Genomic DNA, 23,739 nt, shown 5'->3' on the forward strand with positions numbered 1-23,739 from the left:
AGATTAACTCATGTCTGAGAACGATTTTAACGATACCGAGAGACCACCTACCAGATGAGGAAATTCATTTAAGTCTATCCGGTAAATACTGTCCTAACTTATAACTAAGTGTTCCTATCTGCCGGCACCAAACTTGGTTTTTGCGTACGAAGTAAGACTCATCCGGGCTCCGAGCCCCTGAGAAGCCTAGCAAAATGTGCACCCCGTCTCATGGACTATCGAAGAATCTTCACTAACCACCTAAGTGCCTTCATACAGGTAAAAACAGTGTGATATCTTAGATGTCGATCCAATGTAAATGGAGGAGGCCTCTGTGTAGTACATTCCACTGAAGATTATGAGAAGCAAAGAACTTAGCAAGGTATGTTCCAACTGCATTTTGGTTTGCAACTAAACCTTTAAATGCACACGATGAGAGGTCAATTTCAAGGAAGACAATATTACTTGTTAAATGATTTAAACATTGGGTAGTCCTCGGGATTCAGTTCAGCGAATTTGCCAAAATCAAATGACTATTTTTTACTCACACATATACCCATTTCTAGTACATTTGGTTTACCCGTTAAATCGCAAACTGTTGTATAAGATCATCCATAAATCGTATAAAAAACGCTGTTGGTGATAGCTTCCTTCCAAACTGTAAAGCTCATGTTAGCGCTTCTTTTGTTGTCATTCAGGTGAATCCTTTCTGTTAAGAATACTGTACGTTCCCGCAACGACGAACAACTGGCGTAAACCTGGCGTATATAAACTGAACTTGACGGAAGAGAAATTATGGACTTTCCTTGAAATCTGGCTTGTAACAAGTTAACCAACTAACTAGTTTCGTCGAGGTATGCGAATTTGTTTTGCTTCTAGAACCCAATTGAGCGTCAGTTTTCTAGAGAAAATAGAGTGGTTAATTGGTCCCGATCGTCCAAACCGAATAGCTTTCCGAAACATGCCATTGACACACTTAGAACTGGCGTATATACATCACTAGGCATTAAAGTCTACCTAATTAAGCCAAATGAGCTTGGGTTACACGCGCACACTGTCTCCTATGTTTTATTTCCTTCTGTCTTATGCTCGCCGCCTTTCTAATTATCAAAGCGTTTGGCTACCGCATTGAATTTAAACATCGAAAACCACATAAAACTTATATCCCCAATGTTTTCCTCTGAAGCCTTATCATGAGAAAGTGTCACAGTAAGAGTGTAAAATAAGTGCTCAATTACTTTACCCTTCGTTCTTTGCTTCCTTCCGTTAGCAGTGTTTCCTAGGTTAAGGTTTTTCCCCTCAAAGACAGTTCTTTGACATCACCGTACATATCACACCATCACACGTAGGAATGTTTCCTTCTTCTGAGATTGCATAGCCGGGAATGGTGACAGCCACTACGTATCAAGAATCGTTTATTTTCGAATATCTTCATTTTCTGATTCACCCCAAAACCTGCGAATGATACTGGATTTAGGGCGTTTTACTTTGCTGATCATTACTTGGGTCACCCAAGCAACTGCAGCCTCACACATTGTCAACGTATCCCTTAACATCGGACAGTGAGTTTCGAACGGTTTCTTAACCCTTTTTATCCCTAATATGGCCACATCTAGCAGTAAAATTCTCTGAAACTGAGACCTGGTTAAACGACGTGTGGAAAATTAAAATTGCGATCACCAACTTCTGTCGTACGGCCCGGGTTTTTCAGCGAGGACTATTTTGGAGGAACACTAGCCACAGATTGTGACCAGTGCTCAACGTCATTTATTAAAACGATTAGACCGATTGGTCCATTCATTAAGTGGCATGAAGTAATGAAGACATTTCTGGAAAGTGAAGTTTTGACATGTTCTTGTGGAACCCTGATATAAGACAGAAGCGGCTTCGTAAGGAATGTTTTATCTGTTGAGTGGATGCTCCGTGTAACGCCATAAAAGCCCATTGTATGTAAGGTCATGTGTTGGTTATTAGTTTTCGGGATAAAATTCATCTTCAATGACTAAGATGCCACAAGCATATACTCCGAGGGAGTTAGTAAAGACATTGAGAAGGAGTGAGGCAGAAGCGCTGATAACAACCGAAAGGGCCAAATGCGAACACAGAAACGTGGAACCGAATAGTAGCCCCGAATTACAATGGGTACGACAACAAAGGGCCAACCTAACGGAGTTAGCTTTTTGGTGATACGTTATCAAACGAGGGTTGCGAAAGGCTTTTGGACGCCACACTACCGGTTCTTCAATTTTTGCGTCTATGAAGGGGGCCAATTCCTATAGTGTCCTTCAGCTCCATTTTATCCTTGAGCACTCAAATGAGCAAATGAGAAGTGAACCACTGTGGGACAGGCTAAGGTGGTACCCAAGAAGGACTCGCGTGAACCCGTTGTGTGCACTGTTCCCTGAAAAGTGCGCTGCTTAGAGATTAACTCATGTCTGAGAACGATTTTAACGATACCGAGAGACCACCTACCAGGTGAGGAAATTCATTTAAGTCTATCCGGTAAATACTGTCCTAACTTATAACTAAGTGTTCCTATCTGCCGGCACCAAACTTGGTTTTTGCGTACGAAGTAAGACTCATCCGGGCTCCGAGCCCCTGAGAAGCCTAGCAAAATGTGCACCCCGTCTCATGGACTATCGAAGAATCTTCACTAACCACCTAAGTGCCTTCATACAGGTAAAAACAGTTTGATATCTTAGATGTCGATCCAATGTAAATGGAGGAGGCCTCTGTGTAGTACATTCCACTGAAGATTATGAGAAGCAAAGAACTTAGCAAGGTATGTTCCAACTGCATTTTGGTTTGCAACTAAACCTTTAAATGCACATGATGAGAGTTCAATTTCAAGGAAGACAATATTACTTGTTAAATGATTTAAACATTGGGTAGTCCTCGGGATTCAGTTCAGCGAATTCGCCAAAATCAAAGGAATATTTTTTAATCACACATATACCCCTTTCTAGTAAATTTAGATTACCGGTTAAATCACGAACTGCTGTATAAGATCATCCATAAATCGTATAAAAAACGCTATTGGTGATAGCTTCCTTCCAAACTGTAAAGCTCGTGTTAGCGCTTCTTTTGCTGTCATCCAGGTGAATCCTTTCTGTTAAGAATACTGTACGTTCCCGCAACGACGAACAACTGGCGTAAACCTGGCGTATACAAACTGAACTTGGCGGAAGAGAAATTGTGGACTTCCCCTGAAATCTGACTTGTAACCAGATAACCAACTAACTAGTTTCTCCGAGGTATGCGAATTCGTTTCGCTTCTAGAACCCACTTAAGCGTCAGTTTTCTAGAGAAAAGAGAGTGGTTAATTGGTCCCGATTGTCCAAACCGAATAGTTTTCCGAAACTTGCCATTGACACACTTAGAACTGGCGTATAGTTATTTCAACTCAGCAGGACTTAGCTTATCTGGTTGTATGGGAGATTTCGCACATTGTGGCAAAAACTTTGAGATTTTGAGATATTTACGGTATTGAAAACAAAAACACATATACTATAAGATTTGGTAATATCCCTGGAAATTCGCGCGTATACACCATGAAGAGTATGCTAAGTGTTCAACAGGACACAGATCATCAACCAACCTCAAGGGTTAGCTTAACTGAGGCAGGTTATGCTTTCGGTCTCTGGAAATCCGTCGTTCAATTAAGATAATAAAATAAAATGACTCCAGGCACTATACAAGTTTAACATGTCAGGCTTGTGCGATTTCAATGGATTCCCTTGGCATCATCACAAATACTGATGAATCGAACTTCATAGAATGAGTTTCAGTCACTTTGATTCTATAGGAATAATACACCAAATAATATAACTCATCCATCACCGTAGAAGGTTTAAAAAAGATTTTCTGGCGGTTTGTCACCAAACAGAGAAGCAAACGCCTCACCCATTGATTTAATAAAGTACGCAGACAAACAGACGGCCCTAGCAGAGAGCCTATTTTGGCTGTTATTTTCAGTAAATGAAATAGGATAAAGCTGATCAATGCACTCAGCATTTCGATTCATGCGAGTTTCATTGTCAATGCTTATGTTGTGGTTTGATGAATGTTTGGTCGTTGGTAGCTTTATGCTACCGTTAGTTAAACTGGTTTTTCTGCTTTTTTTCTTCTCTGGTTTGCCAAGAGGAACGAATTTACATCCCAGTCAATTCCTAGACATGCTATGTTGTTAACGCTATCAGTTGACCGGGTTTTATACTGTCTGTGTCTATATGGAGCACAAAGCACTGGCTGAAACAGCATCATGACCGCTGTGGATACGGAAATGATATAAGCGTCGTAGTGTGGCAAGCAAATCGTAGAAATGATGGTATGTTTTTGCACCTGATATCAATTTGTATCCACGTGGTAATGTGGTGATCCTGTGCAATAAAAAGCTCATCATCGCGTCACGGTCCCCAGCCATCTAAACTCCCATTACTTTTTGGGAGCTCAGATTGGAAGCAGTCTTTTTGTTCTTGTTTACTTTCTGAGTATCTACTCTGGCAGTATACTCAACGCATACTGTTTTATTCATAGGATGATCCTCAAATTCAACACCAAGCATTAAGTGTGGGTTTACACTACGTAGTTTCCAGTGTTAAGGTATAGTCTGAGTAAATGTCGAGCAGTGAAGCTTGTAAAGTGTTCTCTCATTAGACCAAGTTTATGTGCATTCGAACCGCATTTTGACTTCAGGTATTCAACGGTATCTGGTAGCAATTACAAGGCAGTTGTGAACTAAGGTCGCCCATGACAGCGATACGTGTTAGTTTTATATCACAAGTTATAAGCTTATTTGTAGTTTTCGCTCTGATTAAAGTATCGCTTCTCGATTATCAGGTGAGTAGTTCGTGAACATACCGCCAACTTAGTTAACGTTGTTAACAATCTCAGCAGTAAAACACATCTGAGCGTCATCATTTCTTTGTTCGCGTCGAAAGCCTGATGCCTCTATTACTTTTAAAAAGGCGCGTCTATGACTCCCTAATAGTGAGTAAATTTACTCGCCTGTGTCTCGTCTTATTAGGAGGCGCCGTTTTTAAGGCCTGATTCCCATGAAGTACGCAGCATTTTGCCCAGCAAATGCTCCCTCTACGCTAAATCCCTCTAAAAAAACGCACCATGAATTGAAATGTCTATCTAACTGAACGATCAAAAGTAAGCAGATGACAACCGATGATTTAGATTGCTAGCATACAATTGGTGGTAGTACGTTAGCCCTGAGAGGGAACATACAGGTTGTTCTGAGTTTCACTGTAATCGTGTTTGCTTGTGAAAAGTAGTCCTGGACAGGATTTGCGACTGGCGGAATAAGTGACGCATCAACTAATCAATTGGGTTTTGCTACAATTTGCGCAATGATGCAACATTTTCTCGTTGTCTTTTAGAATGTGACTGCTTGGCTGTATGGTAGGTGCCAAGATCACAACCAGAGATAGCAGTTGTTTTTCTCGCTTTCAACAAAAATCAGAGTTTGCGTTCCTTGGAGGAAACATAGTGATTTGAGTGCGGAGAAAGCAGAATCAGCTTACAGAATTCACTCAAACGACGGGGCGAGCAGAGGAAATGCTATGAATGCCGTAGTGTTGATTGAAAAGGCAGGTCGCTATGTTACTTTCTTTGTCATTTTTCATTACCTTTTATCTGATTGATCAGAGTGCTTAAATTGTCCGGCCTAATTGATGCATTTACTGCCCATAGCATTGCGATGTTGAAAGCATTATCGTCCAGAAGCTAGTTTCCTCGTATTCATGACGAGGGTGGTTTCATTTTTTTGGAAAAATATATTGCTTCTGAGGTTCTTAGGGGACAAAGATAATCATTTGACATGCGTGGAGGAACGACAAGTTACTGGCCTGGTTGTATAAAAGTAAATGGCTAGAGCGTCGTCGGTGTAAAAGCATTAACTAAGGCTAGGGTAATTTGAAATTCATGGAGAGATCTATGCCACTCATATGGATAACATCTCCAAAAATGTTCGCGTTCGCGTTCCTCGGGGATGGGTTTGAGCAAATGGCTTCACCAGTTTCTGAAACATTCATTCTGTTCATAAGCGAAATGCTATCTGGGAGAGTCAATATCATTCCCAAATGTCAATGATTGTTTAACTGGAGGGTAAAATGGTTTAAATCCGAAAATTATATATAGTTTCAAAAATTATTTCCTTACCACTTTGCGACCACTAATAAACCTTCGACATGATTGTGTTCAGAGAATCCAGTGTTCAGTGACGAGATTCACGCCACAAGGCTTTCAAAGTCCGAATTATTAGTGAGACCAATTATCTTTGGATATCTCATCATTTCCAAACAAAAGAAGTCAGAGCAAGGTCCACCCAGTCCTGCATATCCATGGAGTCCAGGCATCCTTTTCCGTCAACTTTGTGGAGATTTTGGAGGCCCCAAAATGTGCGACACTTCAGTGGTTTTAAAAAATGTTTGCCTATTTTGTACTCTGGTTATTTGTTGCTATCTTCTCTGTTTTCAACATGTTATACCTGAAAATGGCTTGCGCCCCTTTAGTTTGAGAATTGATATCTTATAGGGAAATAAATGCTTCCAGATCAAAGTACTTAGGAGGATTCATTGAATCACTTCAGCAGGTTGTGCAATATGACAATAACTTGTTGTGTCTTGCTTTGTCCTGGCTAGTAGGTAGATTAGTTGAAATCTGTGACATGATAGTAACTTTCTCCCGCTAAACGACAAAGCAGGAACACAAGAAAAATCAATCAGTTGAAGCAGATTGTCCGAAACCAGGCCAGACTATCTCAGGATAAATGGGGTAGTGATACTAAAACAGAATGGCTGAATTTGTTTAAAGAAAAGTACTTGCGTGCCAATATTTGAAGGCATTTTCAGTACATCTTTAAGACTCTGGTGAGAGATCAGGATGAAGAGCATGACAAAAGACAGAGTGTACGTGAACCAAATTTCGAAAGAGCTAAACGGTACTCGCTTGAAGGGTGTCGTGAGAGAATGAGGATAGTACTCGTCCGTGGATTCGTTTTATAGACACTTGAGAGGGCGAAACTTCTTGTACACTAGGCCAGGGAATCAGGAACGGAGGCAGAGCAACGCGACAAGGGAAATAGTAGTATGCAAAACGTCATGCACAACGTTGTCAGGACCGCTGAACTGACACTAATTTCATACGAAACAAAGAAATCTTCCTCAGTTTTGAGAAGACCTTCAAAAATGGTGACTAGAAGTAACTACGCATAGTTAAGTGACATTCTGCATGGTATTTTAACCGAACAACAACGACAACGCAGCAAACTGCGCTATTTAAACTGTCTTACAGACTAGAATGACTCAAAGAACAGCACGGTCCAACTTTTCATCGTGGCGCGTGCGAAAAATAGTCAGCTGGTCAAACAAGCGAAGAGGAATAGGAACTAGCTGAATGGTAGTTAAATGAAATGTTGAACCATGCTGAGAAACGCTGAAGAGTCAAGAAATAAGCATTCAACCACAAATCTGCCATTGTTAACAGTAAAGCTAAGGACAAAAATAGTCACCATATTGCGATTCTTCCTGAAAGCAAACTGGAATGCAGGAAGAAGACAACGGGGAACAGCGCGTTGTACTTTCTTTTTAATGAATTTCAATACGGCATTGGGGCAATAATTTCTGCCTATTTATAAAATGGGCGTAACATAAAGGTCCTGTAGAGTTTTGAAGACTTAAGTGTTTAATCGCTTGAAACAATCTAAAAGCCCATTTGTACCAAAGGAACGTCAGAGTTATCTGACTTTCAGCGCAAAATTTTTGAAAGTCGGAACTAAGTCGCTTGCTCTCAATCAGTCCGTAGAATCAGTTTCGGAAGCACCGTTTGTAAATGCCCTACAGAAACCCAATCAGTCCAACAGCCATTGCACCACGCACGCAGCAAGAGAGCATTCTAGAAGGAGAACGTAAACAAGCTCTGTGTGTAGACATGTTAGAAACGATATCAGTGACCGATCTTTTAGACATCAACGCATACTTTCGACCCGCTATTACCGAACGAACTGGTGCCAGCTGGAAGAAACCCTTCATTCAACACAATCCTTTGAAGCCGTCTGCAGTGTTTCGGACCGAGCCAGAAATACACGCGCCTAGCTTTCTTCGTTTATGCTGGGCATCAAGCTTTTGGGGTTATTATCCTTATCCCTGTCCTAGTTGCAAGAACAATCGACCGGAAATTGAAGTTCAATTACAGAGCTAACATGATCGGCTACTTCACCTAGTTCCTTCCTTTGAGCTAAGCGTAGAACGAACGAACTTGACGTTGTTTTATCAAAACCTGAGATACAAACGCAAGTTTAAACGACTTTGACAAAAAAACTTTAGAGCTCCTATTATGTTTACAGTGAGACGGGACGATCAAGGGGCAGGAATTACAATGACAAATCAACAGGACTAGTACTACATACATCATTTACTCTGATAAATCCGAATTCAGTAAAATGGAAACCCAAAAAGATTGGTGAAAATGGTGACGATTGAAAAACAGTACTCAGAATTCTTGGACGCCTAAAACAACTAGAATCATTGTTACTTCTGAGGGTGTTCGCATTACCGATACAACAAGTCCTTGGCTCTATGATCTCAGGACCATCCTCAATACGTCTAATTACTGTTCCCATGTGTTGACCAAATGGCTCGTTAGCCTTTTAGAACTGGACATAGCCAGTTGATAATGTCTGACGAAGTTTTGTTCCTGTCTAGCAGATGAGCTGTCTGTAGGTCGATAAACAATATTTAATCACGCCAGATGCCATAACGTTGTCTAATATAAAACCACTCATGCAAACAGTAGACTAGGTTTGTAACTTGATTCGACACAATGGTAAAAGTAATGATATTTCCCCAAAAACTAAGTGCGCTGAGTTCACAGTTCACATAGTATTGTCCTCAGATGGACAGTGCCCTCCTAACTGCAACAAAGCTATCAGTACAGCGGACTTGTTAGGCCATCTCAACTCTTTTGATAATACTACCCTGATTACTGCTGAATCAGAACAGAACGAATAGCCAAGTTTCCTCCACGTAATAATTTAGAAGAAAAACGGTGGGACATCAACCGCGAAGTTTACCAGAAGCAAACCTAGACAGGTCAGTGTGTCCACTTCGATAGTCTTGTTCCGTTGCGACGAAAGTGTAACTTAATTAGAAGCTCAACTGGTAGAACGATAAATATATGCTATTTCACCTTCTGTATGGGTACTAAAGTTTTCACAAAATGGATATACTTAATGCTAAGCATTCAAAACTCTGCAGTCTATAGGTCAGTGTGTTCACTTCGATAGTTTTGTTCCGTTGCGACGAAATTGCAACTTAATTAGAAGCTCAACTGGTAGAACAATAAATATATGCTTTTTCAGCTTCTGTATGGGGACTAAAGTTTTCACAAAATGGATATATTGAATGCTAAGCATTCAAAACTCTGCAGTCTACAAAACATGGAAACAATCACTGTTTAAGCTGAAAAAGTAAGCCTCAAATACTTAGGGAATAAAAAGAGCACTATTAGGCAGAACTCTACATTCAGGGAATTTGAAAACATGCGTCGAAGATTCTTGGAACCCAGGAGATTCTGTGCTATACAATAAAGGGAATGAGGTAAGGGGTAGGGATGAAAATATCGCTCATTCATGTGATGGTGTCCCCGACTCCATGTGTCAACATATTTACATAACTTTGGGTTAGCTTTACTAAGTTATGAACCCCTTCCTCACTTTGATGGTTAATATAAGCCATTCGTTAAATTGGGCTTCTTATAAGAAAGTGAGGTACTACTTAGAAAGACATTAGTACCACTTGTCGCACAGATCACCTTTAAAGTACGATTCCCTGGACAGGGCACCGCATCATAGAGTAAGTAATTCTGAGCAATAGAACCAGCATTTCATCACGAGCCCCAATGCTTCCTGCCACTGGAACACATTAGGCCTTTTCCGACAGTGGTTCCTTCGTACTTGTTTTTAACTGAAGTTAGAGGTCGCTCAAAATTTAAGGAGAGCGAAAATTGCCCGGAAGATCCTTGGCCTGAATGCAGCCCTAACTTTTATACTGCTTTCAATTCTCAGATTCTCAGTGAATTCTGACGTACATGCTGAACTCAGAAATCGTAACTTTAGGTGTGATTTAGCCTCTCCCGGTTGGACAGTCGCAACGGAAATTCCTCAGGATTCTTTGTGAAAGACCGCATACATTTAGAGACGACTTATCTCGTCTTAGTCAAATCGGGATTCGATTAAGCTGAGTAGAAAGCAATGTTCGACAGTAAAGCCATACTTCTAGAGAAACATGTTTACAATCCTGCTAGCTGTAGTGACAGTATTTTAATCCACAGTAGAATAGCACTCATAAGTCAAACCGTGAAAATCTATACGGATAAGCCCATTGCAAGTGAGATTTAATGGTATTCAGCAACACAAACCGAGCTTTGTGTTTAAATTCTGAAAACCTTTCAACATCTCAGACGCCAAGTGCATTTACTGTACACCGTGAACAAAACAAGCAGTTTGTGTGCAAAAAGTTTTGTTCAAGATGTTATTTTACTTCTTGAATTTGTGTTGTATTTGGTTTGCTTCTCGACTAACAGCAAACGCTTAGAAAAAAGCCAGGGGCCGAGGAAACCGCTGAACGAAATTTCGGGACTCGTAAATGAATGATATCAGTGGCTACAATGTGTTGAGTTTCAGAATGTGGTTTTAACTAGGATATCATGTGGTGGAGTCCTTACACATCCACGTGACAGGCTATCATGATGGTGAATCAATCAGTGAATTTACACCACAACTTTGAACAAATAATGCTGCCGTAAAGAACGTCAGGTCGTAGCCTTTGTTTCGTGCTAAGGCCCGGAAAGAAGGGCGCCACTGCATTAGATCATACATGAAGTGGGTTAGCCCGACAAAGTACGGAGTTTGTTCGTACATACTCGCTTCTGAAGCCTCCTTTCAGATCGGTATGAGCATCAGACAGTGAGACTGCATTGAAACTGCTAGACGCAGCACATCATGGGGAACACATTTTGTTAGATGTTTCAACATACGTCTGCGTTTTATCAGATAGAGGCTCGTAAACTTTCAGTGTTTTTCAGTTTTTGTGGGCTCAAGGAACCCAAATGGTACTTGTGGTGGTCAGAACGTCCAAATCGAAAGCATTCTATCTTTTCGAATTCAACACTGAATAAGGTATTCCGGTGTGCAACGCTAAAAAGAGACCCCAGATACTCGGCCTGTCTGTCTGTAATCAGTAAAACAACATCTACAATGCAGTTTGTTTTGTGTCAGCTACAACCAAGTGCTTAAGTAGGTCCTTTAAGTGTTTACCGGAATTCGTTTCAAAGGATTCAGTTCACTGGCACCGTAAGTCTTATTATGACAAGTATGGAACTTGGACAAAATCTGAGTTGGATGCTAGAGAATCGGTTAAATATGTAAACTGTTCCGATAAGAGCGAACACTACAGAAAGACGACTACACATCTAACGAACACGTGATCTAATTGGAGATCCATATGTTCCAGAAGGATGAATATTCACGGGTGTCATTCCAACCGGGTAGGGAGAATTTTTATTGAGATTCTAGGTGTATCAGAAATCGAGTTGATAGAGTTGATGATATGATGAACCCATCGTGGAGAAAGTTGTACGAATGCCTATATGGGCTTTATATGAGTCATTGGGTCTCCATCAAGCTGATGTGTATGTAAGTCGACAGGCTTAAACACCACAAACTTATTCCGATAGATAAAACCATCTATTAAAAAATGTTGACTAAACAGTGGTCTATTTCTCCACCAACAACATTGCGTTTGGTTGCTTATCGGGTAAAACTTTGGACCTATAAGCTCATGTTATCTGACATTTCGTCCCCGCTCTCAGAACATCGGTGTTGGCTGGATCTCTTGTCTGTTAGTAATATCGTGCCCCATCAATATCTCTCGTGAGTCCTATATGCTTTTATTATGTACTTTGTTGTCTACGCTGTCGCCACCACAAACTCATCAAAATGGCCGAACACAACCTAGACACTCAAAACAAGCGCCCATACACTACTGAAATGTTTCCCCGAGGGGAGAAAGCGTCCAGAAACGTTTTTGTTTAAGAGATGGCTTTTCTTTCTATTCGTTGAGTAATTATTTAGAGTCGTTTGCTATCCAGGGAAATGTTGTTAGCTCAGGTTGTACAAATGTGTCTGGCCACACACCGACGCACTGCGACACAATGTCAACTAATTACGCAGTGATGATATCACTTGGGTTGGTCGTGAAACGTTTTAAACCAAACTGCCTCTCACATCAAACAGAACAACGAACATTAGGAACCTTGTTTACAGGAAAACTCTCGGAATTGATCTACAGGCACAGCGTTACCCCTTGGAATGAGCAATGAATGGACTCATTATATCATTACGTATTGATGGCTGGTTTACCACACAGAAATGCTGGAATTTGGTGTTCGGACGCCCGTTCAAGTAGCGAAAGGCCTGCGTCCACCACTGAGACACGATATGTCAACAGAGACGTGGCGAAACCTCCAGTGGATCAACTAACTTCATGTTCCTCTAACCAAGCTACTTCACTCGAGTTAATTTTGAATTCCCAGTCAGATTTCATTTACATCGTCATGGTGCAATCTGGTAATGAGATCTTCGATGCGCAAAGTCACGTCACCTAGAAAATGTCTGGTTATTCGCCATGTAATGGTCCTTTTCTCGGATATAACTGAGTTATTTCCTATCATCCTCATTCGCTTCAAGTTTGGCAGGTTGTCCAACTTAGGAATGCTAGAAAAGTGGTTGCTGAAGCCCTAAACATCACGAGAAACTGTATCACTAGATTCTAGCATGATGAACGTAACAGAAAATCTCGTTAACTGTAGTGAGCAAGTGAATTTGAATAGAAGCCAAAATTTTGGCTAGTATCACTTGAATATACTTGATATTCTTTGTCATGTCTATTCTCCGAAATCAGCCAGTTTATTTCCTCGAGTTCTTCATGTCCCCTTCTGTGATTTTGAAGACCATGGCTCTTGATTTAAACATCTCATAGGCAAGTGAGTGACGCCTGCCAAGATGTTGAGCCAAACGACACTATAACTACTTAATTATATGGGGGCTCGTGAATTATGGGTAGGACGAAATACGGAATGGTCGGTTACGCACTCATTGTCATGATGGGATCGATGTTTGCCCTAAGAAGTTGAGTTTATTGAAGGCGATGTAGCTTTGGGAAAAGTAAATCCATGCGCTTGTACCCCAACTCTTTTCACTTTGACGGCGTCGGTCGATCGGCTCACACCAGGTGTCAGGAAAGGACCTTGTGAACTGCACACCAGTGGCTGTCTTGCTTACGCAATGTTTGCTTTGTCAGTCTCCATCACTTGTTCATACGCACTTATATTGCTTCGTTTGGACTTGCTTCTCTCCTCGACGAGTAGCGAGTTGAACATTCTGCAGCAAGGAATGTATATAACAGATTCCCGAGTTAACGTTGCTCGACCTACCGCGAAATTGTTCTTTTTTTACTGATTGTTCACGTTCGTTTAGGTTTACACAAATTGTGTCCATTGCATCGAAATCTGGACACGTTAAAACTTTTTACCGTTTACACGTGTTCTACCTTTCGCAACAGAACGCAGTACATGGAATGTGCTTTGTTGCACTTTATACCTTATTCAAGCTGGCAGACGGTCAGAATGTTTGATGGGTTGGCATCGCATGGAGGGACATTATTGCTCCATAAATATCAGTTGTAAGCCTTTAAGTTCGGACCCTCCTAATGATCAGGCAATCCGTGAAGTTCCTGAATTCCGGACAGGTTTGATGTCTGGGCTGGAACAAGGAGCAATCGAATATTGTCGTAGTGGAATAATCGGTGAATGGATTGGACGGGGACCAGAGCAGAAATGGGTGAATACAGCGCATTACTGTTCATTACTGAAATCCATATGAATACACCAGGGACTCGAACCAAATACGCGGCCTTCTGGTTAAACCAAGTCTGCTCATGCTCTCCGTCATCTACTTCCAATAAGCAGGTATTTTTTGAATCAATCGCTTTATGTTGCTTTTGGATTTCTTACAAATCACGCTTATGTTAGCTGCCAATCTTTTTGAACGCGTATTGCGAAATGCATTCACCACACCGATTTAAAACATTCCGGAGGGCCGTAAAACACAGAAAGGAAAAACAAATGTCTACTCACAGTACTTTGGACAGCTTACCAACTTACGTCATTTAAGTAGTCTTTCCTGTTATTTTCCCACCGGTTAACGGTAGGTATACAGCTATCAACAAATTGGATTGATGAAAACTAAACCATTATGTCCACTTTAGAAATACTACGCTACTAACGACTGGTTGCAGCGAGCTACGGTAACGCCGAACCCCGGCATACTACATGGTGCTATCATATAGATAAAGATGTTGGTGGCTCAGGTAACGTAGATGGTCGTTGGTTTCTTCGCTGAGCTGGGGAATTTGATTACAAACATTTCATCATAAATCGAAGTGACATCATCAGTGTGTTGTTAGGGGGCGTAGTGAAGACATCATCAGGTGTTGTTAGGGGGCGTAGTGAAGCGTAGCGATGGGTTGGTGGTTGGTAGGCACAGCCACGGCGATCAGATAAAACTGTCGCAATTCAGTATGCACTTTATTTGCTCTCTGATGTCTCGTACTTACCACTGAATTCAACTGGATTGGTTGGACCACTTAAGGTTTGTGTGGACCAACTCTGTAACTCCCAGTTCGGATGGTTATCGTTCATAAGCTCTTTTATACGCTCATTTACGCCAGTTTGCAAAGCTTTAGGTTTCTTTCGACTCGATTAGGTTGCGTGAGACCATATCAGTCTAAGGACCTTCGTTGACTGGGCGTCTGTAATAAATTCGCTGAGCTTTTTTAAGACCAAGGCGGTCCACGTGAACAGTTTCTGCTTAATGAAAAATTTTCAGGAAGCAGCTTTGCCAGAAAACGTTTCGGTTGATCAGATTATCACGTATATGGATGAGGACAATTCGGAAACTAGACCGAAGACAGAGCCATGGAAAGGAAATGGCTGAATTCGGCATACATCGGGCTTGCCACTCTACCGGATTATCCATTCTGAAACTCCCGCTTAGTACAAATATTTTAAGGCACATGGTGACCTGCGTACATTACAAGCTCATTTCTGCAGGACACCAGGCTCAAATAGTGAAGTCAAGGAACCAATAAAAGTTATTTTTTCGAGAGCACGATATCAGTGGAGTGAATTTCAGCTGCAAATATAATATAGTCCTAGGTGACCAGCAAAGCTCTGAGTTGAATAGGTTATCCTTCAGCGTCCGTATACGAGACAAATTAATTGGATGCTTTTTGGGATCGTGAATGATGACACTTGAAACTGACGTTGGTGAGAATAACTTCAGTTTTGGTAACATGATACTTGAGAGCGCCAGTTCGATTAAACTGCTTATAGTTTCGTGAATCCACAAAAAACAGGTTTCGCTGCGCTTAACTTCATAAACATTTATTAGAGTGGATTGAGTTAGTATACTTCACAACTTGGTCAGATGCAAGGCAGTTTGGGGAAGATTAAGGACTTTTGGGAAAGGGTGCTCTTCAGTGTCTCGTCGCAAGTTGTGCAGGAACAAAGATTTAGAAGAACGTTTCCAGGAACCTGTAGAACGGATTTAGACTAATTTCCGAGAACAGTAGACAGCAATGAGTCTTAGAGATTTTGAGCATTGCGGAAACACTGAACATCTCGTGAAACCCAGTAAGTAAGGCACAATAAAGTTTCTCACATTTTCGGAGCATCTTGCCTAACAGCACAAGGGTAACCACTGAACTACGATCGAAATGCCGATGCGCCAGACAGCCTACATCAACACTTAAGTCTTTTTCACATTTTCCTTAAACTTTCAGGTAGGTCATATGGTTATGATAACTTGCACATCGTTTCTAACTTTGGCTTACACATTTACTAACCCAGTAATCATATCACGACAGTTGGGAGCATTAAAAGTTGGCTAGTGGGTTTCAAACGTCTGAGACGCTACCTGACTGAGGGGTTGATCGATCGTCACAACCAGGACAGCTACTGGGTCGTCGGCGGGTCCACCAATCACACTGTGCAAGCTTGAACACGTTCGCCTATACAGAAGTGAAAAATCAGATGCGTGCAACGTGCGTTGGTGGAGTGGTGCTAACACACTCCCTCGCATGTCCGATTCTCGGAGTTCAAATCGACAGAAACTCAGCCATGTTAGGCAACAGACGAGCAATATTCCGATGTAGCGCTTGCTTAGATGGGTTACAATGGCCTGGGGCTGAGTAAGCAAAGACTATGGAACATACAATTAATCTCTTATCATATGTAAAGAATTCACTTTTGGTCTGGTATCCATGAGACCTGGCGCAAACATTTCTGTTTTTAAATTACACGATTCACGAAAAACGGTAGGCGGTTGTTTGGTTCAAAACTCCAATACAACTTACTAAAAATCAGCTTCATTGCATGCGTGATACGATGCCGTTAGCTGATCATTTACTTCTTGGACAGCACTCCACTGATATGATTTCCTGTATACAACACTGCGTGACGTTCACAAGCTTGAGCTCACCGTCGTACAGATATGGCCACACCTATGCAATCACGGACACTTTGCCTACGTCCGTGGGGGTTGCAATTTACATCATTCGCCAGTAAAAATTCAGAACGTAATCAAACACTTTACTGTGGTTTGCTATGTCAAACATACGTACGGGAAACGGGTACAGTGATGGATCTTTAGGTTATTTGACATTTTCTCTGGAGGACCGTAGCTACCTTGTCACAACAGACATAGTGTAAATTTCTCTCTATCATTGACAGTCCAAGATATTATTCAGTCGATCACCAAAACTCATCAAATCTCATCATCATCAAATTTCAATTCTGTCACTTAGGATCGTATCATAAAAGAATGCCACACACAAAAGTCTCTAATATGAAAAATTACCTTCTTTGTAGAGATTTCGGAGGATTCTGATTAGCTGAGCAATCAAATACAATGAGCTCAGGAGTTTTTAACTGTGGCAAGCCTTCCCCCTGACTGAGCCAATGGGTGCCGGGTGTTCTCATTACCCGTCAATTCAAGTGTTGTCTTCGCGCCCAAGTTACCCTTCTTATCCAACCATTTTTTGAAGCCGGCTTTAAAATCCGCCTTATCTCACGTCAGTTTTCCTGAATTCATCATACAGTTTCCTTTTCTCTCCATTTCAAGTCATTCAACGCCACCATGTTTGATTGCCTGCCCTGGCTCCGTGTGTGAATGAAATTTTTTATTGCGCACCCTACCACAGAATCAGGTCGGCTAGCTAGATCTGTCGGAAGTCAGCGCACAACAAGCGATCCTTGATCAAAAAGTGCATTTTGTTTGGTAGTGTCACAGTTACGTACACGACAGAGATTGATTCATCTATGCGTTAGTTGAACAAAAACAACTAATGCGCACATCTGAGGTCAAACCAAAGAAATTTCTGTGCACTTTTGATGAATAGCTACTCAGTCGAAAACCCCGAACTAAATGTGGTTGGCATCAGGGTAGAACATAATCCAGATAAATTTTGAAAAAACATAAACGGGCACTTCCTTTTAGGTCCTGCCACCAAGGTGGCCAAAAAGGTGGCTTAATATCTTTTTTATACTTTGAATCCGTTATCCCAAAAGAGTGATTCTCCTACCCTCCGAACTGTCCTTCGGTTCATGGTTAACAAACATGTGTAATTGTTCTGTGTACATACACTTTAGCCACGCACGCACGCATTATTCTGTTTTCTAGCCATCTGTGTGTACCCTCTTGAGATCTCAACGTAAGAAAAATATGTAGCTGTGTATGTTTTGTTCCAGTAATACACTACCAGCAACATATAGATTGGCCCGTTAATCAGAAGAGACACGCAAATCATCTGCGCGAATCGGGCAGCGCTCCACTCTTCTTCATTCGACTCACTTTATTGCTTGACCAGTGCAATCGGATATCTTGAGTGTGCCTTAGCCGATTTTAACTCTCTAGATGTCCACACCTGGAGCGAATGTGTTTTCGTGCCTTCGCTGCACGTTATTAAATTGCAAACACCTAAAAGGGGTATGTGTTCTCCCCAACTGATTTGTGAAACAAATGCGAATGACTTCTATCTTGTATTAAAGTAATCGTTGCTGTAAGTATTGGAAGTAAGTATCAATGGTCCACTGGTAGGAAAATAGAGTATTGATTTGCAACGAGGATCACTTGGTTTTAATCAAGCAGCAAACCAACGTTTAATAAAACATTTATGTCGGGTTACCCAAGGAAACCAATCCAACAGTCACTCCATGTTCTAGACACCTAGAAGGATGCCCAAATGATAAACGTCCGCCTAATGCTCTGGCGCACATTGCGGACGACCACAAAGACACTTTTTACGTCAAATTTCTTACCCTATATCACCCAATTCATCAAATCTACAGGATTTTGCCTCCCTTTGTGACAAGGCGTTCTGTGAGTGTTTGCGATCGGCAACGTGAGATGTTGTTTCGGATGATAGCACTTGGTCACACAGACCTGATTACGTCAGTGTTTGCCACTGGAACGTTCCAGAGATGTGCATCACGTGAGCGATGCAGAGGTCTGACTGTCCGACTCGTGGTGCGACACTGCACTGAACGCATAAACGATGATGTAAACCTTCTGGAAGACCCAAAATGCAGGATTATGAACAAATACAAACTGGCTTACGCAGCAACAGCCTTTAAACCATCCAGCATGCAGGCAGGTATGGCACAAATGAGATACCAAATAACTACGAGTGCGGTCAACCAGATCGAACAGCTATCATTGGGAATTCCTGAATGGTTTTGTGGCGAAAGCCATCAAACACAACAGCTTTTGGCTGAAAAATCAAAGCGATTTTCTAACCTGTTTCCTACCCTATAGGCGAGACCGAGAAACAATACTTAAAGATGCCCGAGATGATCCCAATAGACAACTCGGTCGCACCAATAGAGGGAAGGTGAGGTGGGGCGATGAAAAAGCATACAATTTTGTTATTTTTCAAAGGCCGGGCATGCAGTTGACTTGAAATTCCCGGGAAATTGATATTGGACTGAAGGATGCATTGCTAGTAGAAACTAAATATATCACGCAAGCACTGATAAAATAGCCAACCTGCTGACGAGCGCCGACTGAAGTGCAGTGGATAGACTGCCTTAACGGTGAATAAAAATGTCACAGCACTTCACTCCGATCACCGAGAACATACGGCTGATAAACATGCAATGATTTCGTCCTGTAAGTGAAGCCAATCTATGCTGAAAAGCCGAGAGTGGCTCATCAGCAGTGTGATTAACTCGCTACATCCTGTCTAAGTGTGAGTTAATCACACTGCTGATCAGCCACTCGTGGCCGAACGGTTAAGTGTTCAAACTACTAGCCGGGAGGTCGCGGGTTCGAGACTCTTCGGAGTTTCGTGAGATGCGCACTGCTGATGATTCCAAATAAGGATGAAACAGCTGTACAGTGCTCCTCGGCTTTTCAGCATAGATTGGCTTCACTTACAGGACGAAATCCCACAAAAATCCCAAATCTCCTCACACTACCAAACATGCAATGAGTTATAACAAGGCAATGGCAGGAGATGATTAGGGCACACATGTCCAAGTATGCTGGCCCGAGTTCAGAGGAGGCACTTCATCCGATTGACCCTAATGGAAAAATGTACACAACTGCACAACTTCGGAGTTCCATCCCATCTAGTCTATGCAGTTTTTTGTAAATTCTAATGACATCCTTGGAATTTCCTCATCTTGGTTTTATAAGTTTAACAAGGCGATTAATGAAACGACTCTTGAGAAGGAGCAAAGGTTCTGATTTAAGCAGAACGGCTTCAGGAATCAAAAGTCACTCTAGGTTGGGATTGGCGATTCTCTTGTTTCCAGGTAATATGAAATGAAACTATGGTGGTCACAAATTTATAAGCTTGTCATTCTGATCAGCAGGATCAGCGTGAATTAGGGGAATATACCGTGTGAGATTGCACTGTGATGGAATGACAGGCTTCCGCTTGGGGACGAAAATAATCGGAGCAGATAGCAGTACCCTATGAAAATTCTCACCTATTAGTTCATTGAATTGGCATTTCGGTAGACCAGGCAACAAATGAGAAACTGAACTGTTTTGTTTAGCATGTCTGCTGCTGTTGCGGAACTTGTATGATGCGCATTCAACAACAGTTGACCACTTAATCAAACCGTTCGACGTCTAAGATGTGAAAAAGAAATTTCAGGTAAAACAAGAACAAGCTTGTTTGGTTGAGGATAAACTGCAGATATTCGATTCGGCCACGCTTAGGCTAATGAACCGGGTGGAGGGATTTCCACTACTAGCACCATTAGATTCAACAATTACCCGATGCGAACCAGTAGAAATTTCACGTTTTGTGCAGCTCACTTCATTTGAAAAATATCATAAACGATAGGTTCAGCTGGGATTCAGCTGGGCTTCTTGTCAGAAACAAATTAGTTTACATAGTAGTGTAGAACAGTAACATTCCGTTAGAAAAATATCTAAACGATAGGTTCAGCTGGGATTCAGCTGGGCTTCTTGTCAGAAACAAATTAGTTTACATAGTAGTGTAGAACAGTAACATTCCGTTATAAGTGGCTCCACATGACAGGTAATCCCCAAATCAGTTGTCACGCTAAAAGTAAGGAAGACGCGAACATTGATGTCACCTAGCTCATTGTAACAGAGCCTCACGATTATCAGTTGCTAATTTTTGAGTTGTCATTAAACTAACCAGATTGGTGGATTATTTTTTATTCTATTGGGGTGAGATTGCCCAAGTGGTTAGAGCGCGAATTTACTGATCAGAGGGTCCGTGGTTTGAACCCGACTTCGGCCTCTCGACTTTCTCTGTCTGGGTTTGAGCAACCTGGCAGTATCCAAGCTTTCGTGCAACTTTCGGGTGGCATGACAGCTAGGCACCGGAAAGTTGCTAAAGCTGGACGATGATTTTTCATTTTATTCAGAGTTGTGGTATTTCTTCCATAATGCTTACTGTGAGGTTGCACATGAATTTTTCACCTGGTCTCAAACAGTTTATCGGAGAACGCGAGAGCGAATTCCTCAGAGGCGAACTTCTACAAAGAAATGAAATCCGTTAACAATCTGAAAAGGAATGATTTTTATGGAAGTCACTGTAAGTGTTCCTCTCGTTGGTGACAGCTACAGTACGGTTGTCCATCACGCAGGGTAATACGAATGCAGCAAAATCCCATGCAGTCATTCGTTTACAGAAAAAGTGAAAGTTTCTGGCTCCCTGATACATTTGTTCCAATGAGTGAATTCAGCGCTTTTTTGAATATTTTTGTCATTCATTCTGAAGGATTGCCCCCTGACACTGGAAAGCTACTCAAATTGCCCATTGCGTTTCGATGAGGTGTATGATTTGTATAAGCCAAACAGATTTTGCACACCGCCAAGGTGGGCACCAAAAGCATTTGTAAGATAGTAAAACATAGGCGAACGGACTCAAATATCTGCTCGTATAAACAGAAGCCAATGTGAATTAATAACCCTCAAGTAGTGCTTCCGACCGCTTTGTTAGTCTTGACAAGAAACTTTACATTTTACAGCAGCCCTGACAAACGAAGTAATTAATACGAAAGATATTCTTTTTAACCAGAGGGTGATTAGGATAAGAAAATCGCGCACTATATCTCTGTTAATAAAATAGTTGACATGAAATCGCGATGAGATGATGATGCCATGTTCAACTGAGAAAATATGCAGAATGCTGATAGTGTGTTGATGGAATGCTGGGATAGTGGCAGATGCGGAAAACTTTTGACAGGTGTCCTTGAGCTTTCTGCCGCACACAAGTATTTGGTGTGCAATTCTTTTCGCCAGCATTTGAAAAGGTAAGTTGTAGAAAACCATCATGCTTGTTGTGCGAAGTTCGATGAAGCACCAGCATGGTTTCCAGGATCACTCTTCATATTCTAATATAATAAGAGATAGAATACAGAGCTTTAATTAAAACAGAGCAGCTTTCATTGCGTAGGAGATAGGAGAATACTTAATCCAACACACAAGAATATATGCAACGAGCTGTTCAACAGAATCGACTATATATAAACATGCAAAGCAGATTTCGTTCTATACAGTTTGTAAGCTTTATCGAACTAAGACTAATGCAGCTAGTGAGCGTTAATTCCACATTTAGATGGTCATCTTATTCAGTATTGTATGATTTCTTTGTCTTCCGCCCCCAAGAATTCTCACGAATCCCTCTAGGTCTTAAAGTGACAATAGGAAAAATAGAAGACTAAAGAGTTGCAAAAAGCGTTATCCGTATTGTGTGATAACAGGACATTGCGTCTCGTGTGGAACAATGCGAATTATGTGTGAATAATGAAAGTATTCGGCTTTGTCCTCAGAGCTTTTGCACAGTCGGATTACCTAAGCAGTTGAAAAACTCGCATTAAAAATTGTCCCACCGTGAAATCCTGCATGATATTGAGGAGAGGTTTATAGAACCGAACAGCAGAATTTCATAGGGTACATGGAAAAACCAGACGAATGAATCTCCCTCACGATGTTTTTCTTGCCAAAACGCGACGAACCTCTACCACTGCCCGTTTCCTTTAATATAACCCTACCATAGATGAATGGAATCCTAGGATTTTTTGTTGGGGATGATAGGTAATATCAGAAACCAGACGGACAGCTTACTATGACAGATGTTCTTGCGAACTGCTGTTTTAGGAGCAGCCTCAACTAATAAGTACAGTTACAGGTATTGATGAAGTCTGACACATGGGAGTATAGAAAAGCCATCTACTGTTTTCGAATTACGAATTAAAAGAAACCAGTGGGTTCTAGTTGGTTGCAGACAAACATTTGTTTAGCCAAAACAATAGTCAGCGCTTCCATATGGCATTTATTATTACATCGGGTGACTGATATAAATTAAATGTGGTCACTTCTGCCTTTGAGAGCACCATTGACGAGTGACCTTGTGACAAATGAGTTGTACTCGAATAGCCACGTTGAACAAGTTGGTTTGATTCACTTCGAATTAAGTTCTTCTCAACTATTTTATCTGAGAAGTTACGTAAACCATGGATGTTCGTTACAGGGGACGGGCTTTGGTTTGCTGCATACCTGAGTAGAGAATTTGACATTTGGATAGATGAATACCAGACATAGGTTAGGACATGTTATGATGGGAAGCTATGAATAGTGCACGAAAACGGGGAGATGATGGGTTGGTTACCATAGGGTTCGGAAGGAAATATAAACCAATTCACAAATTTCTTAGGTATACTTGATTATATACCCTATATCAGAAAGTATGGTGTAGTTTCTCACAATTCTCTGTAATTTCCATCAACATTTTACACTTTGCCATTATACAATCACATAGGGATTTAAACAAAATTTTCGACAACTATCAGTCATAATGACAAATTAAGTACACGAAAACGGTACACTTTGAGTCCAGTCTCCGCACGCTACATAGCGAATAAAAACGAGATTGATCTTCAAATTAACCTTTTCCTGAAGCTAGAGAAACTGAGTCCAACAATCAAATCACCCGTTCTGACTGAGAATCCACGACAGTACCCTTCTCGACCCAAAATTCAGGCACCTAGTGTCGTTGCTCAGGTCAGTATAAATGGGCTATGGTTCGGATTGGTTTGATCCAACTATACAGCAGCGTACGGTTAGTAAACTGGACCTAAAATGCAGCA

The sequence above is a fragment of the Opisthorchis viverrini genome, assembly GCF_000715545.1.
Source record: "Opisthorchis viverrini unplaced genomic scaffold opera_v5_358, whole genome shotgun sequence".
In the NCBI taxonomy this organism is placed as follows: Eukaryota; Metazoa; Platyhelminthes; class Trematoda; order Opisthorchiida; family Opisthorchiidae; genus Opisthorchis; species Opisthorchis viverrini.